General features: G+C 44.2%; 1 protein-coding gene across 6 annotated transcripts in view; it reads left to right on the top strand.

Moving 5' to 3' along the window:
* Positions 1-2,709: 2,709 nt before the first annotated feature.
* The window catches only part of CDC42 (cell division cycle 42), a 45,780-nt gene continuing 35,478 nt past the window's right edge, over positions 2,710-13,011 (top strand). For 3 of the 6 annotated variants that reach the window (XM_070598870.1, XM_070598889.1, XM_070598925.1), the window contains exon 1: positions 3,297-3,462. The gene's annotated coding sequence lies outside the window, so the exon portion shown is untranslated. The other 3 variants (XM_008531502.2, XM_008531503.2, XM_070598879.1) reach the window with 3 other exon arrangements.

The raw sequence follows: 13,011 nt of genomic DNA, 5'->3' as shown, positions 1-13,011 counted from the left end.
TGAATAAAGCAGATTGCTCTCCCTAATGTGGTGGGCCTCATCCAATCAGTTGAAGGCCTGGCTAGAGCAAAAAGGCTGATCCTCCTTCAAGTAAGGGAGAATTGTTCCTGGCTTTGGGCTCCGACGGAAACGTTGGCTTTTCCTGGGTCTTGAGCCTGCAGGACTGCAACAGAGACATCGGCTCTTCTAGCTCTCAGGCCCTAGGACTTGGGCCAGAACTATACCACCAGCTTTTTTGGGTCTCCAGCTTGCTGATTCACTCTTGGGACTTATCAGCCTCCATAACTGTGTGAGTCAATTCCTTATAATAAATCTTTTTCGATAGATAGATATCAACATAGATCTACGTATCTACGTATCTATGTATCTATCATCTATCTCCCCTATTGATTCTGTTCCTCTGCAGAACCCTGACTAATACCAAAGGGAAAAATAAATAACTTTGGAAGGGCAAGTTAGTGCCAGATCGTGGAGGATACAGAACGCCTGGCTAAAGGGCTCAGAATTTTATTTTGAAGACAAAGGAGAAAACTCTGGGGGTTCCTGAGCTGGGAAGTGACTTAGAGCTGAGATCTGGGAAGATGAAGGCTGTGTTGTATAAAATGAATTAAAACAGAGATTTTTAAAGGAAGCCTCTTGAAATTGGCTATTAATTTTGCGGATATAGGGTCTCTGACGCAGAGAAGGCTGGGAATCCCCGGATGTACACGGGTGCAGGGGCTCAACGCAGATATAAGCACTGCAGAAACTGGAGCAGGCGGGAACCGGAAGCGGTTTCAGTGGTGCTGATGGGACTTCTGAGCAGCTGGAAATTTGGAAATGGGGGTGGGCTGGAGGAGGTAGAGATTTGGTGATCATCTACAGAGAGGGTGGTGGCAAGTACCACACAGGGGCAGACATGAGGGCAGAGTGATTCATGAAGAGTCCTGTAGGTGCAAGTGACAGACGTCTACTCTACCTGGCTTAGTCAGTAGTGGGAGTTTCTTGGCTAATGTGCCTGAAAATTGAAGCCAGACTTGATCCAAGGGCTCAAACAGTGTCACTGGGACTAGGTTTCATGGTCTCCATTGCTCAGCTCTGTTTTCCCCCCTCTGTCTTGGTCTTATTTTCAGCCAGTCTCTCTCCTTGCCAGCAGCGCTGTGATTGCATCCTGTCCTCAGCAGATAGATTCACTCAACTAGACCGTTCTGACCAAAGTCCCAGAATTGAATCTCACTGGCTCTCATTGGGTCATTGCTGAAGCACCGTGGCAAGAGGGCTCTCTAAAATGCGCTGACTGGCCAAGCCTGGGTCACATGGCTATCCCTGCAACTGGGGGTAGAGTCGCCTCCTCTAGAGCCACAGGGATTGAGAATCGGGGCAGGGGCTGCTTCAGGAGAATGGAAGTGCTGTTACCAGAAGAAGGAGGAATGCACACTGGGCTGGTAACCACAGGGGCAGGGGAGTTGGAGACCCACAGGCTGCCCCTCCTGTTAATAGGAGGCAGCTGTAGCCAGGGGGCAGTGGGAATGGGGCACTAGGAGGCATCCGGGTGGGCAGCAAGGGAAGGGGTAGACTGAGTCAAGTAGCAGCTACTGCCTTCAGTGCTGTGAAAAGGTCCAGGAGGGCCCTCCTGACAAAAACCTGACAACATAATAGACAAAGTGCTAAGTGAGTCCTTGTCCTCAGAACAAAGGCAGGAAAAGCCAAGCAGTTGGGTGACACCCCATCAAGATACTGCTGCTGATGGAAAGGGCAGACATTGTCTGGGGACATTCATGGGATTGTGAGACGGGATGAAGGAAAGGTCACTGCCAACCGGCCTTGCAGAGGGAGCAAACACAACCAGCTCTGCCTCAAGTTTGGGAAACCAAGCTTATGCATTTTTACAATAGTCAAAAATTTATAGTCACCAAAAACAACCAAATTCCAACAGTAGGAGATTGGTTGGATAAATATTATAATGCCCATACAACGGAATGTAGCATTTAAAAATGATGCTTTATGTGACATGGAAAGATGTTCACAACGTAGGTTTGAGAGAGAAAAGCAGAGTACTATTTGTTTTTGTGCATTAAATGTTACACATAGCTCTCTGTCTGTATATATATCTATATATATCTGGAAAGGTGTACACCAAAGTGTTAATAGTCGGTATCATTAGGGGTAGGACTACAGCTGAAGCTTCTCTTCTGATTTTTCTATAATAAACCTGCTGGGTAGTATGATAATATAGTGGTCAACTAGAGCCAGCCTCTTGGGTCCAAGTCGCAGCTCTGCCACTGCCTGGCTTGGCAACTTTGGGCAAGTCCCTTAACACCTCTGAGCCTCAGTTCATGCATCAATAAATGGGGATAATAGTTCTTAACTCGCAGGGAGGTTGTATTACATTAGCTACTATTACATGGAAAGCAGTTAGCACCATGCCTACAGTAAACACTCAAAAGTGTAGTTATTCCTCTTGTGTAATTAAAAAAGCCAAAAGATAATATGACTATTAGATCAAATATATTGGAAATAGGTGTCTTTCTTGGGCAAATAGCTGTGGTAGTCATCCACAAATGAACTGTTATTTTCCTGTGACACGGGAAACATCTGAGCATAAGACAGAGAAGACTCCTGTTCTCCCAAAGCTTGCACACTAGCAGGCAAGACAGATGATAAAACAGGTGCCGTGAGGATAGAATGATCAGGAAGGCAGTGACTCTTGAGGGCCGAGAGACAAGAGAAGGGCTGGTGAAGAGGAGGCAGCCAGGGGAAACAGTGCAAGGCTTTGTGGTGGAAGTCTCTAAACCAAAAGATGACCACTGTGACTATGGGGTGTAGGCAGAGATGAGGAGCGCGGTACTCAGCTCTCACGCCACGGTGTGAACACAGGACTGGAGAGTCAGGGGACAGCCGCTGGCAGTGTGGTCTTGGGCAAGTCACTGCCCCTCTAAGTAGCCTCTGTCTTTTCTGCAAAACAGGGATGATAATACTTTGCCTCACAAGGTTGCAAAGATCAAAAGAAATTTAAGCGGAAGAGCTTTGCAAACGACTGTAGTATTCACACAAATACAACCATTGGAGAACGAGGTGCGGAGGTCAGCGGCAAAGCAGGGCTGCTTGGCGCATGCGCAATAGGCGACCCGAGCCAGGGCGGGGGATGAATTCAGGCCCCGCCTCGATCCGCGCCGCTTCAGGCCTCCCAGGCCCTCCCACTTCCGCGGGTACCCAACCGTGCGTCGCCTGCGTGCTGACGTCAGGCGCGTGCCCCTGTCCGGCCGCCGAGGAGACCCCGCGCAGTGCTGCCAACGCCCCGGCGGAGAAGCTGAGGTGAGTGCGGGGCCTGAGGCTCCCCGCGGGAGCGGCTTCCCGGCCGTCCCGTCCCCTCGCGCCGCCTCCGGCCTCCCTCTGTCCGCGGGGGCGCCCCGCCTCGGGGATCCCCGGGGCCTGGGGGCGCGGGGCGGCCTGGCTCGCGCGGCGCCGTCCGGCCGAGCGCGGGTCCGGGTTCTGTGGCGGAGCGGAGGGGCGGGCGGCGCGCGCGCGGGCGGGCGGGGGGCGCAGGCCGGCCGGGAGGTGCGCGGCCGGGGTCGGGCGCCGGCCCGAGGGCGCGGGCAGGGTCGGACTGTCACCGGGCGGCGGCGGAAGGAAGGGGTCACACCCATCCCGGCCGCCGGGCTCCCCTCCCCCAGGCCGGCGCGCGGGCCCCGAGGCCGGCCGGCGGCGGGCAGGGGTCGGGGTCTGGGCTGGGGCCGGGGCGCGCACGCGAGGGAGCGGGCGCGGGGGCGCGGGGGCCCGGCGGGGTCGGCCCTGCGCCCCGGCCCCGACTTCCTGCTTCGCGGCGCGCCGCCGCGGACGTGTTGCGGCGGGCGGGGGAGGGGCGGGGAGCGGGCCGCGAGCGCGGCGGGGCGGGGGCGGCCGGGGACCGCCCGGCTCGGGCTCGGGCTCGGCCTGAGACGCGCTCCCCGCGCCGCCCGGCTCCTTGATCCCACCCTCCGGGCGAGCTGCAGTGCCGTCTCCGTCTGCCTCTCCGGCCCTCTCCCCGCCTGCTCGGCTGCAGCTTCCCTTTCGGGGAGTTACCTCACCCGCTCTCGAAACCGTCCTCCTGCCGCTTGCCCAATTCCTCTTCTAAGGGGGAAATTTTCTTTGTTCCTTTGCTTTTTGCCTCCCCTTTAAGTCCCAGAGAAATGCAGGGTGGAAGATTACGTCATCGCACTATAAGGGGTGAGAGTTTTAACTCCTACAAGTCAGGGACTCAGCGAATCAAGACGGCGGTTTGCCACCTTAGGGGGGGTCACCCAGGGGCGTTTCTTGCCTGCTTCCCGACGCGTCGTGTTCAGAGATGATCTTTTGCAATCCTGGCCGTCTCAGATGGTGTCTAAAAGCCAGGAGGGTTTAAGATCTCAGGATTAGCTTGTGCCGAGGAAGAAAGCGTAAGACAACACCTGCGACAGCCGCTTGCGTAGGCAGTAACTTTAAAGATCCCTTTGTACTCGAATTAAGTGAATTTATTTGTAGAGGCATTTCTCTGGTCCAGAATGGCTTTCCCCCCTGTTTCAGTCCTCCCATATGAGTTACTGGTGCAGAGTACACACCTAAGTTTACTCACGTGCGCTTTTTGTGGCAAGGGTGTGGTGAAAAGAGAATCAGTTCATTTTACGCCTAATCTTTGCTTGCTAGAAACTTGAGTTTTGTAATTGAAGACGAGTTTTGGGGCTTTTAACCAAAAACACTTAAGTGAGCAACATTTTCGGGCTTTTTGGGATAACAGTATTTGTTCCCCAGAATGTTAGGTACATCTCAAATTGTGTATCCTTCATTGACTACAGGGTACAGTAGCACAGAAAAATGATAGCATTGTAAAGCAAATGAGGTCCAATTGTGTAATGCATGTTATAAGGGTAGTTCTTGTTTGAACGAGTGCCTTCCTATTGTTTCTCGTTTGTATAGAGAGGACAGATGGCTTAAGAAACACTTAAAAGAAGTGGTAGGTTCAAGTCAGCTTTCTGCAGTGTGTAGGTGTTGAAGAGGATTGGATAGGTGTGGAGCTGTTATCTTCTGAAATACTTGGGTTTGCCATAATGTGGTATCTAGTTTTAATGTTATAAAAATGGAACACGTTCTGCTACCTATTTCTTGAGTCTTCTATATTTAAGAAGTTTGAATAAACACATCAGTTTGCATCTCTCCCTTTAAAATAAAGCAGAATGGCTTGAGTTTATAGTTTTTAGACTGAGGCAAGGAGGTAAGAGATTGGTAACTAAGTAAGTATTGAAAATGAGCTCTTTTCCAGTAATTTTTTCAAGACCTGAAAGGTATCACATGCTCTTAAAAGTTCTCGTATACTGACCAACACCTGTACTCAGTTACTTAATTTTTCGGGAATCTAAGGCAGCTATCACAGCCTAGGGTAGTCAGGGGGCTTAAATCAGACACTGAGATTCCTCAAGCCCACCAAGACCAAATCTTGATGTTTTCTGTAACAACAAGACTTGTTTCCCTTTATTTGGATACTACTTCCAGTTATAATTTTATGGTCTATTAGAAAAGCATTTCTAGTTATTTTTAAAATGCTTACACTAATAAAATGTTTTGGTCCAAGGGCCATCACATTTGGAAAACTTTGAAGCACTTACTGTGCCTCTCTGGGAGCAGTATTTATGGGCATTCTTGGAAATAAAAGTCGGATTGTACTTTGTAGGTACATTTTAAATGTGTTTCTTTATTACTGTTTTAGGGTCTTTTTTGAGAGGATGAGGAACACTTAATGAGGAGCACTTCCGGCTACAGGGCTTCCTCTGCAGGGGGAGAGGGGATTAATAGTCTGTTGACTTATGTCCCGTAAATCTATATATCCTCTTACATTAAAGGGCTTCATTCTAGGCTTTTTTGATGATGCCTTCCTCAGTGTTCTCTTCTAAATCTGTTGGTTTCCACTAGAATGTAAGTTCTTTGAGGGCAGGGCTTTGACCTGCCCTGGCGTAGTCACTCCTGTATCCCTACCACCTACAGTAGTGCCACGTACATAGTAGGTCTCAAGAAATGTTTGTCAAATGAATGAATTTGTTGATGTCTGAGGGTTAACATTTTCTCCTTCTGCATATTCCATAGACTTGTTTACTGTGTTTTCTGAGACTTTTGTGCTTGGTCAGCAGCATCCATATTTGGGCTCACTGAAGTGAGGATTACTAATCTGCTGTTGCTTGACCTTATCCATGTGTTTAGTCCAGTATCGCTGCAGCTGTACTATCTGGGTAATTCACCATCGCTTAGAAAATCTTTTCTGATGAGCAGTTCTTACTCTCCTAAAAATTATTCAGTCTTTAGTGTTTATTTCCTTCCTCTATTTCTTTGTTTGCAAATAGCAGCTTATTTTTACCATTCTTCGCCTCTGCTTAACAGTATCAAATTCCTAGTCATGTTATGCTTTGTCCCTTACCAGTTTCTACTTTTGGTTACTCATCCCTTCAGTCCGAAATATTTTTGCTAAAGCAGTTTTCATTACTTGTCATTTCAACTGTGTGCCACAGCTGCTATTATAAGCCCTGGATGTCAGAACCCTTCTTCACTAGTTGCCCTGGGGACAGTGGTCTCAAACTGCTTATTCTGTGAAGTGAAACCAGGGATTTTGCCACGAAAATGGTGTCCAATTTAAAAAAAAAGTGTTAGAAAAGTATTTTTTCTCTAATGTTTAGCTGTTATGCTGAAGTCCAGAATAGTTTCTAAAATAGCAATATACTGTTGGGTCATGGTATTCACCAAGTGGTATTCATCGGTGGTCTGTCACCTGAAGAGAACTTCCGTTGCTCTCTCTGTTCTTTAACACTTGGGTCATTTTCTCCAAAAGTAAGCCATTTGGATTTGCAATTTTAATTCCGCTGCTGTGTATTCTTGAGATAGATACTGCTAGTATAGTGATTAAAAGTGTGAGGCTGGCTCTGTGGCCGAGTAGTTAAGTTCGTGCGCTCTGCTTCAGCGGCCCAGGGTTTCGCTGGTTCACATCTTGGGCGCGGACATGGCACTGCTCATCAAGCCATGCTGAGGCGGCGTCCCACATGCCGCAAGTGGAAGGACCCACAGCCAAAAATATATAACTGTGTACCGGGGGGCTTTGGAGAGAAAAAGGAAAAATAAAATCTTTAAAAAAAAAAGTGTCGACTCTGGATCCAGATTGCCTGGGTTCAAATCCTGGCTCTGCCATTTATCAGCTATGTGCAATGTAAGTAATGTCCTTGTGACTCAGGTTTACCTTCTGTAAAATAGGGCTGGCAGTAGTCCCTACCTCACGGTGGTGTTCTGAGCATCCAATCAGCTAATCTGTGGGAAGTACTTAAGACAGTTCACTGGCAGTAACAAGTGCTCTGTAGGTGTTTGCTCTTGTTATTGTTACAGTCTCTCAGGCCCCCACCTTTGAGAAGTTATCTGCCTTTCCCCCAGAATCAACATTTTAATAACCATCTCTCCCCTAGATTAGTCTTATGAAACCACAAAAATTATTCAGTGAAGTGGGGATTGTTACCTGCCTTAAATTTAACCAGTTACCTGCCTTATTTAACCAGTGTCGTGTAAGCAAGAGTGTAAAGTCTCCACTATGCGGTGTGTGGTGTATGGACCAGCAACATAAGCATCTCCTTGGAGCTCATTGGAACTTTCAGGCTCTGAATCAGAATCTGCATTTGAACAAGATCCCCAAGTGATTTTTATGCACATTAAAGTATGAAGCACCCTCTTCAGGACTGCTAGAGTGATGTCTTAAGGAGTTTCAGAAACAATGTTGAGTGCTTTATTTTTGTTTTTCCCCCTACTTAAGTGTAACTTCTTTTAGGCACTGTACCAGAATTTATTGCAAGGATCATAATCTGAAAGTGAATGAGAAACCTGTTTGGCTTTTAAAGCAGTTAACAGTTTTCTGCCTGTTGTGTAGAATCGGTTCATGTCTATGCTCATTATCAGGAGTTTAAAGTTATTAAAGTGCCATTGCCCACTTAGTAATAACTAAATAATGTTAAGGTCCAGTTTAGTATATCAATTACACAATTAAACTCAAATGACATTTTACTGAAAGCTGTTATGAAGAGCATATGATCAGGATAATTCATATGATTGTTGATTATGAAAACAGGTGAAATACAAAGTTGGCCTTTGGTCAAATGTAAAATGTTTTCTGCTTTCTTTACTAAAATAGACTGTATTTCCAGTCTCAAGGGAAAATGTTAATAACTAAAAGCTAGTCTTATTTAGCTGCCATCCTGAAAAAATTATTGCTGTTTTTTAAGGACTGGATTGAATTTTTCTTTAATAACTTTTCCTTTTTCTTAAACTATTTGGTGTAGGAGAAATTCACCAGCGCTATCCCTATGCAGTATGCTCCAGAATAGTGTTTCCTAATCCTTTTCAAATCAAGGCAGACATAGAAAAATATTCATATGCTACACTGGAGTAAAGGGATGAGGCTGCAGCTGGAGGTGATACAGACTCCAGGAGAGCTGGGAATCAGTCCCTCAGGCACCCTGGGTCCATTTTCTGTGTCCCAAGTGGTGTATGAAGCCACCTACTGTTGGCTGTTAAGCCACAGCCATCCTTTTTAGTTAAAAAGATTATCAGTGTTTGTTACTCCTTGTGGAAACAGAAGAGATTGAGAACAGATCAAATGAGGAGCAAATTAAACCAGAGGGAGAGGTGGAGGTGGAATAAAAGAATACTGTGTTAAGTAATGTTAAGGTGTATGAGAAGAGGTTAAATTTTGTAAAAGAAGGCATAAACAAGATTTAGCTGTGATCCGTTTGTTTTGTTGGTAGGCAACTTAAGAATCTTTTTAATTTTAGTTTACTTTTAAATCAGATGAAGAGGAGTGGGGAATAAATGATTAAAGTTTCTTAAGGAATTTTTATTTGTAGTTTTAGGGAGTTTCATTGTAATACAACTTTAGTGACTAGTACTTGTTTCACTAGCTGAGTGCTATTTGAGAGGAGCTCAATTTTAGAATCTGCTGAAGTGAGATTAAACTGTCTATATATCACTTTACTTTCCCAGAAAACCATATTTTTATTGTGGAGTTTAAGAGTAAGAGTAAGATTTTTAAATAAATTATTAGATTTTCAAATGTAAATTTTCATTTATCAGATAAGTAGGGAAAAAATCGATAGTTGCTGTGAGTATAGGGTGCTAGGGTTTAAATCAGTATCTGATATCCTCGTTTCTTTCAGAAAGTGTACAAATAGTGTAAATAGTACAAAATATAAGATATAGAAATGTTTGAATTATTTTAGGTCATATTATTTATTTGCTCTGCTCGTCATAGGGCCAAAGGGAATGTTAGATCATTAAGAATTTATTTGCCAGTAGAAATGGGGGTAGTGGGTAGTTTGAATTTTAAGAGTAATGCCTGTGTTGTTTTGCTAGTGTTTCAGAATACCTGAAAGATGTTTCCATAGGGCTGAGTGTCAAATAAACTGGAAACCCTAGTTCTATCCCTGTCTTGGAAATTTATAATGTATATAAGTTTATTAAAAGTTTAGAGAAGTTAGAGAATCTGCTTAATTCAGTGTTTCTTAAACTTGTTTGATAGAGCTTTTTCTTCCTCCCGTGGAACACCCTTTAAAGTTTTTGAGAAAAGGGACTGGGAGACACTGGTGTCTGGTGGTTTATTAATCTCCATTAGGTTCAAGGATGTTGGTGTGGCCACACAGTGTTTGCTGTGGGTAGAAAAATGGGAAACATTTTCTCAAGTTCCTGAGGCAGGTGAATGGTAGAGACTTCAGCAGAGACCGTGGATGATCTCTTCTTGCTGAGCTAAACTCCACTCAGAAGCTGTTGTACAGAAATTGCTAATTTGCAGTGTCTCAGGATGGAGCCGGAACCATGCATGTTCTATATATAAAACACATATTTGGGGTATATCTGGGGAAGTAGCTCCATCTCAACTTAAAATTGAGGCAAGGTATTAGAAGGGAGAAGCAGACCAGTGTTAGGGACTGGGAAAGTGATGGTCCAGTGGTTGCAAGGGAAACTTCTGAAATGGAGTCACTGTGTATAGTTTCCTCTGTTGTTAGATCAGTGATCCTTGTTTGCTATTTTTTTATTGTTTTCCAATATTCTGAAAAGCTTGTAGTAGTTTCAAAGCTAATATTTTAATGTTGTGAAAGTCATATAATTCATAACTTTTATTTGCAATCCAAAGAGTTTTTATGACTTTTTTTTTAAAGATTTTATTTTCCTTTTTTTCTCCCCAAAGCCCCCCAGTCCATAGTTGTATATATTTTTAGTTGTGGCATGTGGGATGCCACCTCAGCATGGCTTGATGAGTGGTGCCCTGTCCGCGACCAGGATCCAAACCGGCGAAACCCTGGGCCGCTGAAGCGGAGAGTGCAAACTTAGCCACTCGGCCGTGGGGCGGGCCCCAGTGACATTTTTTAAAATAATTTTTCACATACATGAGAAGTTAAGGTTTTTAGGAGCTTGTAGCAGTAGTCTGTAGATTCTTTGTATTTTATAATTTTACATATTTCTTTTGCTTTTTTTTTTGCTGAGGAAGATTCACCCTGAGCTAACATCTCCTGTCAGTCTTCCTCTTTTTGTATGTGAGCTGCAGCCACAGCATGGTGACTGACAGATGAGTGGGGTAGATCCATGCCTGGGAACTAAACCCAGGCCACTGAAGCAGAGTGTGCCGAACTTAACCACTAGGCCACCTGGGCTGGCCGTTTTTTGCTTTTTCTTTGTTGTCACATACTGCCCAATTCCATCCACGCCCTCCACCCCCCACTCCCTGGCAGAAAAACCCCTCACCTCAGATCCCATCTTCTAGATAAATTTTTTTTCTGGTTGCACCTACTACATGGAAATGAAAATATATTCTTCTGAAAACTTGTCCTTGGTTCTACTTAAATCACAGCCAGGAACAGAAAAATCGTTTCACTTACATCAGTGTTACAGTTTTCTGAGAGAGATGGGAGAGTAGGGAAAGACATAACTTTGTATATCCAGGTTGGAGTGAGGGACTTAGGTTGGGCTGTTTTATTTCTTTAAAAAAAATTGCTGTTTTTTGCTAATTGAGTAATTTTCTTCGGAATCAAGATTAATTCATGTCCTGGATGGGACATGTGTTGCAAATCCAAAAGTATATTTTCTCCCGACACCAAATTCTTCATCTCTGCTACTTTTAGTTGGAGAAAATGGTATCATTTCTGCATTTCTGCTCTTATAAATAAAATATAAATCTCTCTCTCTTTTTTTTTTAAAGATTTTATTTTTCCTTTTTCTCCCTGAAGCTCCCTGGTACATAGTTGTGTATTTTTAGTTGTGGGTCCTTCTAGTTGTGTCACGGGAGATGCTACCTCAGCGTGGCCTGATGAGTGGTGCCATCTCCACGCCAAGGATCCGAACCGGTGAAACCCTGGGCAGCCGAAGCTGAGCGCATGAACTTAACCACTCGGCCACGGGGCCGGCGCCATAGTCTCTCTTTTTTTAATATGAAGATGAGATGATTCTTGACAAATATTTTTTAAAAACCACACCAAAAAAACCCCCCCAAAAAAAGAAACAATACATAGAAGCAACTTTAAAAATAGAGCTAATCAATGGCAAATATTTTTGTCAAGACCTAAATTCTAGAGATAATTCTTTGGCAATTATGTGATTCCTTAAGTTTATTATGCCCTGCTTTAATTGATTTAAATCAATCACAGTGAATTGTTTCAAAATTAGAGGTATATTTTAATTATAAAATTACTGAGTGTAAGATTGCTTTTACATTAACTATTTCACTGTGATATAGTTGCAAACACAAGTGATAGCACATACTTTTTGGGGATGCTGCTTTTTCTGGGAGAGTCTTTTTTTGCCAGTTTAAAAGTCACTAGATTTGTGCATACCCAGAACAGAATAGAGTTACTGATGATAATAGAGTATTCCCTGAAAGTGATTCTGGGTGGCTTCAAAGTCAAACACTTGGCGTTAACTACTTTAGTTTATGCTTTAGGAATATGATTTTTCTCTTTCAGGAGGGTATTAAATTTTTTTGTTGTTCTTTATCCAGATAGTAATAGAGGGTTTGGGAGCCTAGAGGAACAATTTAAGGGTATATTCTGAGTCTAAAGAACAAACTTTTTGACTTGGTGTATCTCTAACCCATACTTTCATTAATTTATAAATTCAACAATCCTCTGAGTGCCTGCTCTGTGACAGTCATTGTTCTAGGTGTCGGGGATATAGCAGTGACTAAAATAGGGCCAAACAAATCTCTGTCTTCATGAGGTTTACGTACTAGGCTGTGAGTTGGAGATAAATGTTTGGAAAAAAGTGAAGAAGGGGAGGAAGACCAGGGATGGCTAGGGGTGGGGTACACTGAGTGCTTCAGGGTGTGGTAGAACTTGGGTGGCAGTTAAAAATAAGGTAGTCAGAAGAGTTCTCACTCCAAAATGACATTTGAGCAAAGACTGTAAGGATTGGGACTGAACCAGCCATCCAGGCAAGAGCATTCTGTAGGTAGAAGGAAGGACTGTAATCACTCTGAAGCAGAGACAAGTACTGTTATGCTTAATTTTATATGAAATCTTTAAAAATGGACGTTAAGCAAATGTGTTCCATAATGCATCTGGAGTACCATTTTTAGGAGCTTAATTTCCCTCAGTATGGTGTATGTGTATAATTTCCGTAGAGACAATTGATAGTCCAGGTAGAAGTTTGTGCTTTGATGGTGTCCTTCTTGGTTTCAAAGTGTGCTTGAAAAGGCAGATTTGTTGCTGACAAATATTGGTCATTTTTCAGTCTTTGCAACTTTATTTTCGTTGTTTTTGTTTCTCTTGATCTCTTTTAATGGATAGGACTGTTACTGCTGTGCAGTCAAGCTGCCGCATGCAGTCATGCCAGCTGTGCTGCTTCGACAGACTGGTGCAGATGTTACAGCATCTCTGATTATTCTTTGTCGAATTCGGTCTTAAAGTATGTGGTTGAATGGTTCTGTGGAAGTTCACCCCATTAACAGCAGATTTTACATCAAAATTGGTAGACTGTTTTGATTCAGAATCTTGGTAATCCTGTCTTGTTCTT

The sequence above is a fragment of the Equus przewalskii genome, chromosome 2 (assembly GCF_037783145.1).
Source record: "Equus przewalskii isolate Varuska chromosome 2, EquPr2, whole genome shotgun sequence".
NCBI lineage: Eukaryota > Metazoa > Chordata > Mammalia > Perissodactyla > Equidae > Equus > Equus przewalskii.
The sequence above is the reverse complement of the archived record's forward strand: the minus strand, read 5'-3'. Positions and strand labels throughout refer to the sequence as shown.